The sequence below is a fragment of the Balaenoptera ricei genome, chromosome 3 (genome assembly GCF_028023285.1).
Source record: "Balaenoptera ricei isolate mBalRic1 chromosome 3, mBalRic1.hap2, whole genome shotgun sequence".
In the NCBI taxonomy this organism is placed as follows: domain Eukaryota; kingdom Metazoa; phylum Chordata; class Mammalia; order Artiodactyla; family Balaenopteridae; genus Balaenoptera; species Balaenoptera ricei.
Window position 1 is genome coordinate 23,939,286 of NC_082641.1, and position 15,648 is coordinate 23,954,933.

At 34.5% G+C, this 15,648-nt stretch overlaps 1 pseudogene; it reads right to left on the reverse strand.

The window, feature by feature from the left end:
• Positions 1–14,708: 14,708 nt before the first annotated feature.
• On the reverse strand, positions 14,709–15,144 carry LOC132363310 (FUN14 domain-containing protein 1-like; annotated as a pseudogene).
• Between the last annotated feature and the right edge of the window lie 504 nt (positions 15,145–15,648).

Consider the following 15,648-nt stretch of genomic DNA (forward strand, 5'->3'; position numbering starts at 1 on the left):
TGTAGAAAAAGAGGGATAGGAAATAAAATGTTATGTTTTATCAAACTGAACACAGTTTCAAAACAACAAGTACGATTGCTCAGTTATGGAACATCTCCATGAGATTGCACAGCACCACTTAGAGCAGTTCCTTGAAGGAAGAAAGGAAAGACATTTCTGTTAGTTGCTTTCCGCCTCCTGTCTCTTGTAATCAAAATCTTTGTGGGGCATTAATTCACCTAAACTGGGCCACTAGGAAGGCAGGAATTTGCAGTTGGACGTGAGTCCAGCTCAGATGGACTGGACACTGGAGCTGCTGGAGCTCATGCGTTGGAGGGCACACAGGTGGTCATGTCTAATAGCCATCCCTGGCCCTTTGGCACCCTGGGACAACTTATGGTGTTCAGAGATGAGAGGCAGTCACTGGAGCCAGGATTTTAAAATCATTGCCTTCACTCTGGAAGTGAGGGAAATGAATGAGACCCAAGTAACTATGAGTGGTGTATTGACTCGGTCTGTAACAGTTTACCCTTCATGCCAATTAAATAGCATACACTCTTATGATATACAAATCTGTTATTAGTAAAAGAAGCCCTGAATTCTATCTCAAGAAAGAAGGAGCAAGTACAATCCCTCAGAGTAGAGGTCAATGTCAATATCCTTCAATATATTCCTTGATGTTACAGGGGATCCTAGAATCAAAGTTGATATTTATCTTATACTTCCTTTACCATTCATTCTAGATTTCACTCACCTTTGGACAACATTTTTATTCTCACTCATTTGTCTGATGGAGTGATGGGAATTTCATCTCTTGAGGCATACGACTGTTGATAAGAATTTTCCTACTTCTACCACTCAGTTTTCAAACCTTTAACTTTCACCAGACCCTGTTAAGTCTCTTGCTCTGTAGTTCACTAGGACCTAGACCATTTTGATATTCCTGAAAACAACATGCTGATTCACTATATTACTGATATACTCATTAGACCAGGGAAGCAGTAAGTAGCATGTAGTCTTATCTACTAAGACACAGGCAAACCAGAGGGTGAGAGATAAAGTTTCAAAGATTCATCGATCTGCAGTTATTTGTGATGTTTATGTGAGTCTAGTGCTCTGTGACATTAGAGGAAATTCTCCTAATTTATAATACTTGTTATACTTTGAACTTCCAGCCTATAAAAAATGAGGTGTGGTTTTTAGTGGACCACTTGAATTTTAGAGGGCTTGTGGTTACTATTCTGGTGTTTTTATGTGGTATTTTAGAAGGTTACTTGATTTGAGTGAAGCATAGAGAGGGTGCTACATGATATTGCAGCCTACCACTTAGGTATATAATCCAGCAGATCTGATGGTAATAAATATATCTGAGGTAGGTAAGGATGCTAGGCAGAGGTTTAAAGGATTCCCTACAACCAGAAGTTGTATAGATAGAGGTGGAAAAGACGAAGGCCTGGTTGAGTTTGGCATGGTCTAGCACCACTATGGAAAATTAACTACTATCTCATTGCAGTGCCCCCTCTCTCCCTGGGCTGACCAGGATTTTGGTGATGGGAAATACTCCTAATAGGCAAATAGGCAATACAAGCAATACACTTAGTTATCCAATATGTCTGATGTGTGGAAATACTCTAAATTCTGTGCTGTAGAGAACTCTGCCATGGTAGAGAACTCTCATGGTAGAGAACTCTGCCATGAGGTCAATGGCCTGAAAAGAATAATGCAAGAAGCTTAGGGCTAAGTAGTTCTAGGGAAAATACATATGGATTATTTAGAACACTTTAGTAAGGGCTGGGTTGGAGACTACAGAAAGAGTAAATCATGATTATTCTCCCTACCATGGGAAAGAGGAAGCCATGGAGATGGATGGCTATTCTTACTGATTCAGGCAGCCAGCATCATAGTAGAGAAAGATAGAATCTTCCATTCTAAGCAATTCTGAATATTAAATTTGCTCTGGATATAGATTTGGGCTCTCCTGTTCTCAATTCACACTTTTTTCCCAGAACTAAGTAAACTATACCACCTATACACTGAAGACACCCAAATTCAGTATTTGGGATCATTGGAAAGGCGGCCGTATTTTCATAGAAGATAGTGATGGAGCAGACAAGGATGTAGGAGGACTGTGAAAAAAATGTACAAACTTGGAGGCCAGTCAAGAAATGTGAGTATTTTAAAAAGGAAGAAGAGTTCAACTCTATTGAATGTTGTTGCTAGATCAAATAAAATTAGATATCGGATCTTAGCAAAGCGAAGTCATTTGAGTGTTAGGTGCAAAGCACACACAGAGGTTGGTTAAAAGTGAGTAGGTATGCAGGTGAAGGCATCCTGAATCCACTAAGAATCTTTACAAACAATTTTCCATTTTCTAGTAATTTTTTATTTTTTTACATTTTACACATTGACATCAAGCATAATTTTGCCATATCTTAAATGATGGTAAAGGGTAAAACCATTTACCCTTTTATCTCCTTCACTCCTTACTTCACTGACTTTTGATCTAAGAAAATAAAAGTGAATATATCATGAGTCTTGACCCATTGCCATTTTCCTACTCTATTAATCTCTCTACTTTCTTATCCTGTCACTATAGATCCACTGACTAACCAAAAAAAAAAAAAAAAAAAATGCAAGTAACTAATTAAGATAGTGTGTCTATCATTTTACCTATTATTATTTCTTTGTATCTTCATAGTAATCCTATAGGAATATCAATTTTTTTTACTCTCATTTTACTGATGAATAATCTGACACTCAAAGTCACAAAATACGGAAGTAGTAGAAGTGGGTTTCAAACCCATTCATTCTGATTCGATACTGGTTTTTTGATCACAGCTCTCTATTAAACCCTCACCAATCATTTGAACTACCATTCTGTTCAAATTCCTCATACCTTAAAGCTTCCCATGAATTAGCTATTGCAAGATGTCATCAATATAGAGTAACCTCTATGCCACTGCTATCCTCTTTCTCAGCTCTTGACCTTGCCTTGTACTTCACTAGAATTATTAGGGTCAGAAGACACAAGATAGGTATTTTCTTTGTCAATCACATTGTATTTTTCATTCAGAAACTCAACTACGTGCTTTATTTTCCTCAGTTCCAAAGGCTGGGTGCTCATTTCTTTTGCAAGGTTATATCAACTGTCTCTGCATTGCATTCTATCTTCTTCCATCTGTTTCAGTACTGAAATATTGCCCTATATTTAGGACTTTCTCTCTTCTACATTTTTAGTTCTCTTATCAGTTGCTCTTTTCTCTGTATGTATAAAAATACTTAAGTATTTCCCATAGTGGTTAAAAAATAAATCAAAAACAACAAAAAATATTCTCAAACCTGTGTACTCCTGTGACTATTTATTGAAATAAAGAAATATCTAAAGCTGCCTAGTAAATGTAGTCATAATAATCAATGCCAAGATATATCCAAAGTGAAATTATTAGACCTTTTGAATAAAGAAAGAGTCTTAGCATACTCAAGACAAAATAATAATAACAATAATAATAATAATAATTTATTGAACTACTATGTGTGTACCCAGTTTATTCCTTATCATTCCATTGTGTGACTGTAGCAAAATATGTGTATTCATTCTATTATTGATGGACATTAGGGATGTTTCCATTTTTTGGCTACATTATATGTAGTGTTGATACCAATAGTTTTGTTCAAGGTTTTAGATAAATCTGTATAGTAATTTCTATAAATAGGTTATTTATCTAACAGTGGAATTGTTGGGTAATATGGAATAATATTGTTCAGTTTTAGTACAATATTGACAGTTTTCCAAAATAGTTGGGTCAATGAACACTAGACGTTCAGTTGTTCCATAAAATTGCCAACACTTGATACTGTTTTTCATTTCATTTTACCTATTCTGTTGAATGTGAAAGATTTCTTAAATTCAGAAACCGCTAAGCATAGAGGAAAAAAAATACAAGTTTACCTACATAAAATAAAGACGTTCTACTTATCAAGAGACACTTTTAAGAGTCTAAAAAGGCAAGCTTCAGCATGGGAAAATATATTTGCAATTCATATATTTGTAAGATACACATAAATATTTACTAAGAAATTGAATAAATTTGAATTTATTCAAATAAATTTCTATGAATAAATCATAGAAAAAAATGAACAAAACACTTGAACAGGCCTTTTACAAACAAAGATATCCAAATAACCAATACATATATGAAAAGGTGCTTAACTTCCCTAGATGTTGGGGAAAAGACAAAATAACACTTTATACCAATCAGAATGGCTAATCTGGAAAATATTTTCTTTTGTTTCTATTAAGTTTCTGGAGTGATACCAATTAGTCATATCTTTAACTTTTTGAGTTTGTATTTCCTTGACTCTATGTAATGTAAATTTAAAACCCAAATCCTACAAAATAGCAGGATTACAGTATATGATTTTTCACGAGAGCTTGCCTTGCATTCTCCATCTAGCATTCAGGCCATTTTAGAAGATTTCTGTCATGTAAACAAATGCACTTTTTATTTCCTGCTGATTTTTCCATAAAGGTATAACCCTTTCAAAATCCCAGTTTCATCCAAAATATCGATTCCAGCTGACCATCTTGTGTCAGCACAAAATATTGTCTCCTATTCCCACTAAGGCTATTCAACCTTGGGATCTGGGATAAATATACCATCATAGGCCTTCAGGGAAGCCTTGGTTTCAGGGGCAGCTTACTTGTCTGACTTTCCACTTATTTTCACTGTCAGCCTCCTACCTCCTGGTTTGAAATTAAAAATGTTAGCAGTTGGATTTGAGTCTGAGCTGAACGTGTCTGCATATCATCCAGACTGAAAACATGCCTGAAGATCAAATTGCTGCATGAGAACACGTAGAATGAGGAGAGACTATAAGCTAGAAAAAAAAAATCTACTGGAATGTTCACATTTAAGAGGCAAATGGAGAGAAATTAACAAAGGTGAACAAGAAAGAGTAGAAGAAATTAAAAGTAGGAAGTTTTCTCAAGATGTTTGTTAATGAAGAAAAGGAGAGAAATAATGTGATAATTCATGTGAGGTTTGCTAATAAGCAGGATTTTGGTTAATTTGATGAGACAAGCATGAACAACTGCTGATGAGGAGGATTCTTTTTGAAGGAGAGATGGTCTCTGAAATATGGAGGAATAAATATTCCAAGATTGAGTCATTGTAAAATGTCTCTCTTTAAGGAATGATGCTGGATCTATATGATTGATATCTGACTGATATTTTACAGCATTTCCATGTATGACACAGTATGGATCATTGACCAAATAAGTTGTTCCAACTTTCAACAGAAAGTTTTCTTAGTCCTACCAGTTCATAGAGATCATATTACTCATCTCTACTCCACTGAAGAAAGCCATTGCCGATACTTGCATATCTAAAGGATTATTTGACCATATGCCTCTCTTATAACCCTAAGCTTGCTCTCCTCCAAAAAAATGGCAACATTATTTCTCCAATTAATTAATTGATAAATTTGTCAGCTTCTCTTTTTTTCTTCTCCTTTTGTTCTCTTAAATTCCCCAAACTGTGCCATCTGCTATGCACAAAAATTTTGCTAATATTAGCTATCTACTACTGGCGGCTACTTATGCATAGCTACCCTCCAAAAATTTCATGCCTAAGCCATGCCAATGACACATTTATATACTTTTTTATTTGCTTTGCAAGTGTATTCAATATGTCCTTATTGTTAAATAAAGTGGACATTTTTCAACCCTCATTTTCTTTGGACTCTGAAATTTTTTCATATCTATTGCATAACATTTTCATAGTTATATATGTACTTCCAATGCTGCCCATATTACTCAGTTTTGTGTTCTGGATTCTCCTCCCCTAACTGTATTCTAATGCTGAGGTTGCTCATTTAATCTCGAGACATCTCTTCTTCTTAAGAGAGTCATACATTCCCAGATGTTTAAATGGTGATGATAGTGATGGCAATGATAGCTAACATTTGTGAATATGTATAAAACTCTAGATGTATGACAAGTGTCTTGCATATAATATCTCATTGAATTTCCACAATAATCCTCTAAGATCAATGTCAAGAGGTGCCATTGCAATCCCACTTTTGCAGGTGAAGAAACTGAAGTATAATCCTTTGATTAGGAAAATTGTTTGTAAATGGTCAAGCTTTTAAACCCAATCTATCCAGTACCTCTGCTTGTCTATAAGCCCATTGCACTCACATACTTTCTTTATAACCCAGAAATCTTATTTTTTCTACTTGATAGTATCTTGCAGACAATTGTACAGCTCCACTCAAATTTTACTTGTCCCAAACTTAACTTGTGATATTATTCCATCAAAATCTCTCCTATTCCTGAATCTCTTTCTTAGTAAATGGATTGACATTCCATTAATACAGTTATCACACAAGACACCTTTGTCCAACTGTCACAAAGCACCAAAAATTCTTTATTCTCCCTCCTACATTATTTATTTTCCCCATTTCTACTGCCACCTCTTTCCAGCTGCCACTATCTTTCTGTTAACTGCTGAAATGACCCTTAACCTGTTGATCTGAATTCCTTTTTTTTTTTTTTTCTTGCTTTCCAATCCAGTATTCACATTGCAAAGGAAACAGTTTACAGAAACACAAACATCCTACTGTTATCACATGTAAGGTATTTCCACAGTTTCTCTTTTCTACTTAATAAAACCGCAAACTAAGAATAATTCCAGGTCTTTTATTTTTCTTGATATGATTCCTTCCTACTCTTTTAAGCTCATTCTATAGCAGTCTCTTCCTCTCTTTATATTCAGGTTGAACTTTCTTTTTCAGGAGGCCTGGGCTCTAGAAAGTTTTTCATCTGTTAGGAGAGTCTTCTTTGCTTGCTTCCGAATGCACCTTACCCTGTGTTGTGTTATACCTCCCTGTGGTATATTTTCTTGGCATATTTTGACTTTGCTTAGAAGAGAGTAGGAATTTTGCCACGTGTTCAAGACACAACTTGTTTCAGTCCAATCCTAGAAAAAGGGCAATTTCCATGCGTATGTAAAGTAGGGAGGAAATACATGGCTAGCCTAAGGTAAATTGGACAAAACAATTACAAAGTAAACTGGCAGAAAGAGGGCCAGACACTGATTTCCCCAGTTCCTTGTAGGGGGAGCGTATTTTTCTCTTGACCATATGTTTTCATAGATGTTAACGATGTGCTTTCCCTTGTTCTTCTTCTCTTCATCTTCCACCTCCTCTGTCTTCTCTTTCTTCTCCATTTCTTCTTATTTTCATTTGAGCTAATTTCTTTAAAAAATTCATGACATTTCTCTTCAATATATGTAGAGGAAATCTGAAATTCATTGAGAAAGGTTTTAGGGACATTGAAATAGCTCCCACCACTCACATTGGAGGTCTAAATACAAAGAACTTATCTGATATCAATGGATTTTTAATGTTTTGTATGAAAATTAAAAACTTGATTCTCCCCATGTCCTTTTCCCTTTATCTGTCTTCAATTTCTACAGAAGAGTGAATCTATGAAGATTTCTCTTTAGTCTCTGATATTAGTTTCATTTCACTCACATTCATGTTTTGCTATGCTCATCACTTTACAAGTTATTGTTATTAATTAAATTTTATTTCATGTAAAATAATATACAATGATATTTTTATTTCTTTTACTTTAACTTTCCCACCTCCTCTTGCTGTACACTGTAAGATACTCTCGCATTCTACCCATTATGCCAACAATATATTCTTCCAAAGTCTTAATGGAAAAATGTATCATTAAAATACTTTATTACCGTTATGCAAAAAATGTTGTAAGACCTTATGCAACAAGCCACTATACATAGTCTTCATACTGAATTAAGCTGCATTTGGCAGGAAAAAATAAAAGGAAAAGAATTTCCTTAAGATAGCGAGAGATGTTGTCATTCCTTTCAGACCTGCTCTACAGTTATCAGTGGGGAAGGATTTTACTCTCCAGCATGGACTTTGACACTCTTTCTACAACGGCTTTTCAGTTGAGATGATAGTACTAGATGTTTGGGGAAGTAAGTTTACTGATGGGAAATACATTTATATGCAAACCTATGCCTCCCCCCAACCCCGCCTCATTACATTAAAGAAAATCTCACTAAAAGGGGCTTTTTGGCAAAGAGTAAGCAAAATTCTGGTTTTTGATCATTAAACTTGATATACTGATCAATATTTGAAAAGACAGCTTAAATGATTCAAAATTTGCATATGTTTATACAGGATACCTACCCTTACCTCACCTTTGGCACTCAAAGTGACAGTTAAGGAGATTAACAAAGAATAAGTGCTTGGAATGCAGTTAAAAGCAACATAAATGGATCCTTTCCTATAATAGTTTTAATGGTTACTTAACCTACATATGACTCCATTTCTCCTACAGAAAAATAGGGATAATATTTATCATTCATAAAACTTTTTAGTATGTTACCCCATTAATCTCCTACTGCTTTGTATAACTCTGAGAGAGAAAACTCTAGACAAAATACAGAGGCTACAATGCTGGCACTCAATTTTAGATACAGAAACTGATATACCCAAAGGCTTCAGCTATTGCAATTTAAAGCTGTTACAGGAGTTGCAATCTTTCACAACAAGCTGAAACTAAATAACCTGGACTTTTGCCTCACTAGGTTACTTAAAAATATAATACATTAGTATATAAGGACACACCAAAGCAATCAATATTTTATGAAATTGCTGGACTGTAATATGGATTTTGAACAGTATTAGTGTTAAATGCATTAACTTTAATGAGGAACTTAGAAATGGTCTCTTAATAACCTTATTGGGATATGACTACTTTTAAATGGCTTTTACTTTGTCCTTGGAATTCATATGATGCATGTGACAGAGGCTTGTTTAGTGTTAACAGAGGATTAGATGAAGGAAATTAATTAAAGCTTCCTAGCAACGTTTCCCCCTTGAGCTATTCAGTACGCTAAAGTGGTGTGACAGGGTACCATCGTTTCTCTAAATCTACTCATTAAATAACTCAATTGGGTTTAAACACACATCCTTTTTTAAAAAAATTAGACCATAATTTTTCTCCTTGTCTTTCTAACCTGACCCCTTCGAGCCGCTGCCACCTCTGTGATATGTAATTACCTTTTAGCTTCTAATAATAGGATGGCCACAAAGTGTGTCCATGTGTTTCAGAGTCTACCAATTCACTTCTTGAGACCTGTCTTCAATTGAGATGACAAATTTAAATAGGTTAGGGACATTTGTTTAACTAATCCCCTGGACAAATAAGTATCTAGAATGATTTCCTATATTAGAAGAAATACAAGTCTATAAATCTTTTTAAACACTGTTCATGCCGCACTTGAATATTTGTAATAATAATCATTTTTCAATTTTATATTTTAGATATAAATAGATCTATCTTGGCTTTAAATTTTCACAAATGGTGATTTTCTCTGTTTTTAAGACATTGTTATAAATGTATTAATTCTTATCTATTAAAAACAATTACTTATAATACAAAATAAAAATAATATTTACCAGCATTTATTTTTTGTGGATTTTTTGATGATAGCCATTTTGACTGGTGTGAGGTAATATCTCATTGTATCGATAGTTTTGATCTGCATTTCTCTAATAATTAGCAATGTTGAATATCTTTTCATGTGCCTCTTGTCCATCTATATATCTTCTTTGGAGAAATATCTATTTAGGTCTTCTGCCCATTTTTTAATTGGGTTGTTTGTTTTGATGATATTAAGCCACATGAGCTGTTTGTAAAATTTTCAGACTAATCCCTTGTGGGTCACATCATTTGCAAATCTTTTCTCCCATTCTGTGGGTTGTCTTCATTTTGTTTATGGTTTCCTTTGCTATGCAAAAACTTTTGAATTTAATTAGGTCCCATTTCTTTATTTTTGTTTTTATTTCCATTAATCTGGGAGACAGATCAAAAAAGATATTGCTGCAATTTTTGTCAGGGAGTGTTCTGCCTATGTTTTCCTTTAAGAGTTTTATAGTTTCTGGTCTCACATTTAGGTCTTTAATCTATTTTGACCTTATTTTTGTGTATGGTATTAAAGAATGTTCTAATTTCATTTTTTTACATGTAGCTGTCCAGTTTTCCCAGCACCATTTATTGAAGACACTGTCTTTCCCCCATTGTATAGTCTTGCCTCCTTTGTTGTAGATTAATTGACCATAGGTGTGTGGGTTTATTTCTGGGCTTTCTATCCAATTCCATTGACCTATATTTATACTTTTGTGCCAGTACCATACTGTTTTGATGACTATAGATTTGTAGTATAATCTGAAGTCAGGGAGCCTGATTCCTCCAACACCGTTTTTCTTTCTCTAGATTGCTTTGGCTATTCAGGGTCTTTTGTGTCTCCATACAAATTTTAAAATCCACAAACAATAAATGCTGGAGAGGGTGTGGAGAGAAGGGAACCCTCCTACACTGTTGGTGGGAATGTGAATTGGTATGGCCACTATGGAAAACAGTATGAAGTTTCCTTAAAAAACTAAAAATAGAGCTACCATATGATCCTGCAATCTCACTCCTGGGCATATATCCAGAGAAGAACATGGTCTGAAAGGGTACATGCACTCTAATGTTCATTGCAGCACTGTTTGCAATATCCAAGACATGGAAACAACCTAAATGTCCATCGACAGAGGAATGGATAAAGAAGATGTGGTACATATATGCAATGGAATATTACTCAGCCATTAAAAAGAATGAAATCATGCCATTTGCAACAACATGGATGGACCTAGAGATTGTCATACTGAGTGAAGTAAGTCAGACAGAGAAAGAGAAATATTGTATGATATACCTTATATGCAAAATCTAAAAACAAATAAGACAAATGAACTTATGTACAAAATAGAAACAGACTCACAGACTTAGAGAATGAACTTATGGTTACCAGGGGGTAAGGGTGGGGGGGAGGAATGGTTAGGGAGTGTGGGATTGACATGTACACACTGCTGTATTTAAAATGGATAACCAACAAGGACCTACTGTATAGCACAGGGAAATCTGCTCAATATTATGTAACAACCTAAAAGGGAAAAGAATTTGAAAAAGAATAGATACATGTATATGTATAACTGAACCACTTTGCTGTACATCTGAAACTAACACAACATTGTTAATCAACTATACTCCAGGGAATTCCCTCACGGTCCAGTGGTTAGGGCTCTGCACTTTCACTGACAAGGACCTGGGTTCGATCCCTGGTCAGGGAAATAAAATCCCACAAGCCGTGTAGTGTGGCAAAAAAAAAAAACAAAACAAAAAAACTATACTCTAATATAAAATAAAAAGTTAAAATAAATAATATTCACAAAGGAAAACTTTATCTTCTTGGAAAAAAGAGAACATTTGACTATAACAATGACACATGAAAAGTAAACTAGAATATAATACATCTTTTGAGTTGTATTAAATTTGATGTTTTGAGGTAAACAAGTACAAAATCCAGAGTTCCTTATTTTCTAATCTCAGTCAAATAAAAAGCTCAAGCTTTAAAATGTTATGATACCTCCTCTTTTGATGTCAGGGATGAAGATATAAAGCTATCCCTCTAAAATTAGGGTTAGACTGTGCAGTCTTTCTTCTTTTTTTCATCAAGATATTATTCTTCTACACACAATTTAGATGAGGAAAACCAACCTGGATAAAGGAACATGACTTCTGTTTAAAATAATTATTTAGGAAATCAGAAATAGATGGTCAGTAGCATGGTTGAATTAATAACACTCTCTGTTCAAAATAGAAATAAAACATGTTCACACAGACAAATATAATTGTATTTTAAAATATCAATATTATAATTAAACATGTACTCTGTGTGCACACAGGCATATGTGCACTTTCATACACACACGCACACAAGGACTGTTTATCCAAATTGTTAATATACTTTGCTGATTGCATTGTGGTAATAACTCTATGAGAAAGCCAGTGTTATTATTCCTCATTAAATTGGACTATATCATCTGAAAGTAAAAAAAATAAAGCTGATCACATTGACAAATTTTACCTAATTTAAAACACTGATACACCAATATAAAAAGCCACTGTTTATATGGTTAGCACATTTTTTAATCCATTATTTTAATCATTATAGGATTGACAGTTTCATTCTTCTGCAAGCCAGACACATTTGATTTTTGAATCAACCCTTCTAATAAATCAGATGTCTAAGATTAAACATTTAAAATAAGTTACAATGCAAATTTGACCAAGTGAAATGCATTTGGTGTGTTTCAGGATCATAACAATTAAGAGATGATAGCTATTGTTCTAAAATAAAATTCCATGAATGTAATATTTAATGAGATTCAGAAATATTATAACACATTCACATAAAATTTTACTCCATCATTAGTGAGAAGCATAGTAGTTCAACTGTCTTAAAGCATGTGCATAACATTTTATTGCGGAAAGGATCAGAAACATTTAAATTCTCACGTGAATCTAAATTCTCTATTCTCGTTGTGCATAGTAATGAAAGTTGTATTTTACCTAACTAAAAATGTGAACTGCAAAATTGCAAGATTTCCTGTAGGAAAATATAATACCAGTTTCTTTGTGGAGTTTTTGGTACATTGGTAAAGAGTATAATTACAATTGCAAACAATTTTTTTGCTTGGGCATTAAAAAAAAAAAAAGTTTACCTAAATAACAAATAATAGGAGTTTTGTCTTAATTAAATCACCTAGAAGTTCTGTCCTTGTAGTGTTTTTTAAATAGAATGAATCTCAAAATAATTCCAATGAATAAAGATAATGTCTTATGACATTCAAGTGCACCATTTATAGTAAAATTCAGGTAATATGTTGGCAGCTGGTAGGAAGCTCCAAACACAGAAGTATTTCCACAGTGTTTGTTTAGATTTAGGTGGATTTCCAACAGTTACTGTGATTTTGATTCATCAGTCCTCTACAGTGGGATTTCTGAATATGTAATCTGTACAGCACTTTCATCAGAATTAGCAGGAGTGCTTATTTCAAATGTGAATTCCTAGGTCCCACCAGAGACCAAATGAATCAAAATCTATGGGGCAGAGCATGCATTTGCATTTTAATGATTTGTCCAAGTGATCCTTATGCACATTAAGTTTGAGAACACATGTGCACCCTTAAATCCAAGTAAAGAATATATGAAATATATATCAAGTAGTTCACAGAATTGTTAGTCACAAATAAGACCAGGTGAGCAAATGCTGTAAAATAAAACAGTTTATATAATCTGACAATTAAAACCTATTTCACAAACTTTAAGTACAAATGAGGAAGGTTAAAAGGCTCAGAGTGTGCCAAGGTCACAGACCTTCTCTTAGCCTTGGTGATTTTCAAGCTTGCCTGAAGAGTCCCCAGGAGGACTACAGATACACTATAGATAACAATGTCACAATACAATCTACTGAATGAGAATCTCTTGGGGCAGAGGCCTGGTAATCATTACGTTTAGCTATCTAGTCTGGCGACATTTATCATTAAGGAAGTTTGGAATATACTTCCTTGAGCATTCCCAGGCTGGCACTACAAAACACTCATAATAATCTGAATTGCTAGTGTGGCATTTTAGCCTTAGTTAGCCCAATCACTTTAATTTATGTCTCTAATATCTATTAACACCCTATATGCCATTACTTTTTACTTCAAAGGATTGACTTAATACCGACATCTTATTACTGTTTTTACCTAGGATTGTTTTTAATGAATAATCATTAATGTACTGAATATTTGTACAATCTAATCTGTGAGCTGTCTGATATAATTTTCCTACATGAATTTTCAAAAGTTTCTTTGCATATTACAAATGCATTAATAGCATTTGTATTGACAATAGTTAGGGGAAATTGTCATATCTTATAATTTGACGAGGTGTGATCATTAGGATTTTTTCTCTAAATATTCACTTCCATATATTTTTCTATATATTTTCTATAAATTCAATATCTTGAAATATGTGTATATATTATGGCATGAGACAAACAAGCTTAGAAATGATTACTCTTATCAACACTCACATAAGTATATTGATTCAAGGCTTATAATTTAAAAAACATTGTAATGAATACAAGTGAAAACAGAAAAACCAAAATTAGTCATCTCTCAGTTAAGAAAACATTTATACAACTGTTTAAAAATAACTGTAAAATTCAGTTGTATACATTCATTACTATCCATGTAAAACCAAAAACTCAGTTCCTTAAAAGATTCTCCTTCAAGAATAGTCTGTAGTTTAGAGTAGCTTAAATGTCCCACTACCTTGCCTGTTCTTTGCCAGTGTTTTCTGTGCTGGGAAGCAGAGAATGCAAAGGGCAGCCCCATATTCTGGTCCTGCAAGAGAAACAGAATGGTAAGATTTGGGAGATACAAGCTGCACTAATTATGTCACAGAGACTAGAACAGCACTGATTTTTCCCCATTATTATTATTTTATATCAGTAGAATCTATTTAATATCTTCAATAATTCTATTATTTCTAAGACCTTCCACAAAAGGGCATTACAATCCTTTTAGTTTATTGCAAACATATATATTTTTTAAAGCGGATTCACTTTATTTATTTATTTTTTGCCTGCGCTGCAGGATTTGTCAGAAGACAAACAGTAAGTTGTGAGTTCCATTTTGCCCAACTACTTTTTTCTTCACACCCTGGAGAATCTGGTGTCTGGAACTGTAGAGACATCATCATGTTACCACCCCTTCTCTTCTCAGGTTGAATCCACTGTGACAGAGCATTCATGTCCTTAAGAGGCAAGGCCTAGCAAATAGCCTCTCACAAATCCACTGAACATCACAATGTCCTGTTTGATAAATTCTGTTGCTGCTTCAATTATATTGCTGATTCCAGGTGCTGCTTTATTTGCTCATTTCTGAATCAGGTCTTCCTGCTTTCTTTATATCTTTTTTCAACTCTGTCCCAGTTGATTTGCACATAGTTACTTTGACTGGTAAATCTGAAGAAGATGGCCAGCAGCCTACTGTTGCTGTAAGTTTTCCAACTTTCTGGAACAAAAATCCTGCACAATGGCCAGTGCAATCTGGATGGCTACTGAGTATTGTTCTACCGGAGGTGCCAAACTATGGCCAAACGTAGATTCTACCAGCGGTGTCTTCTTGTATACGGAGTTAGGTCCAACATGAATCATCATCACTTTCATATTCAGGTGAGAGAAATCCCATCTAGACTGGCCTGGCCTTGGAATCCAGAACCAAGTGAAGAGGACTCAGCTGTCAAAGAGGGGCAAAGAGGGCCTGGGGTTGGAAGAAAGGGTCATAGACACAGAAGTAAGCACTTCATGAAAACTAAGCAAATGGTATTTCTAGGTAAATCAGTCTTTCTGTGCTGGACTAATTAAAAGAACTTCACAGCTCTCTCTCCCCAAGCTTTCTCACCCTGTGGAATTGAGGGCTTTTACTGCTTCCCCCATTATTTTTCTAATTAAGTAATGAATAAAATGAATAGTATTTTATTTTATTTTATTATTATTATTTTTGGCTGCGTGGCATGGCATACAGGATCTTTTTTCCCTGACCAGGGATTGAACCTGTGCTCCCTGAAGTGAAAGCATGGAGTCTTCACCACTGGACCCCCAAGGAAGTCCCTGAAGAGTATTTTATAGATAAGAAAACTTTAGCCTCAGCAGGATAAATTTGAGGACAGTTCCAATAGTTAGTTCCCCAGAG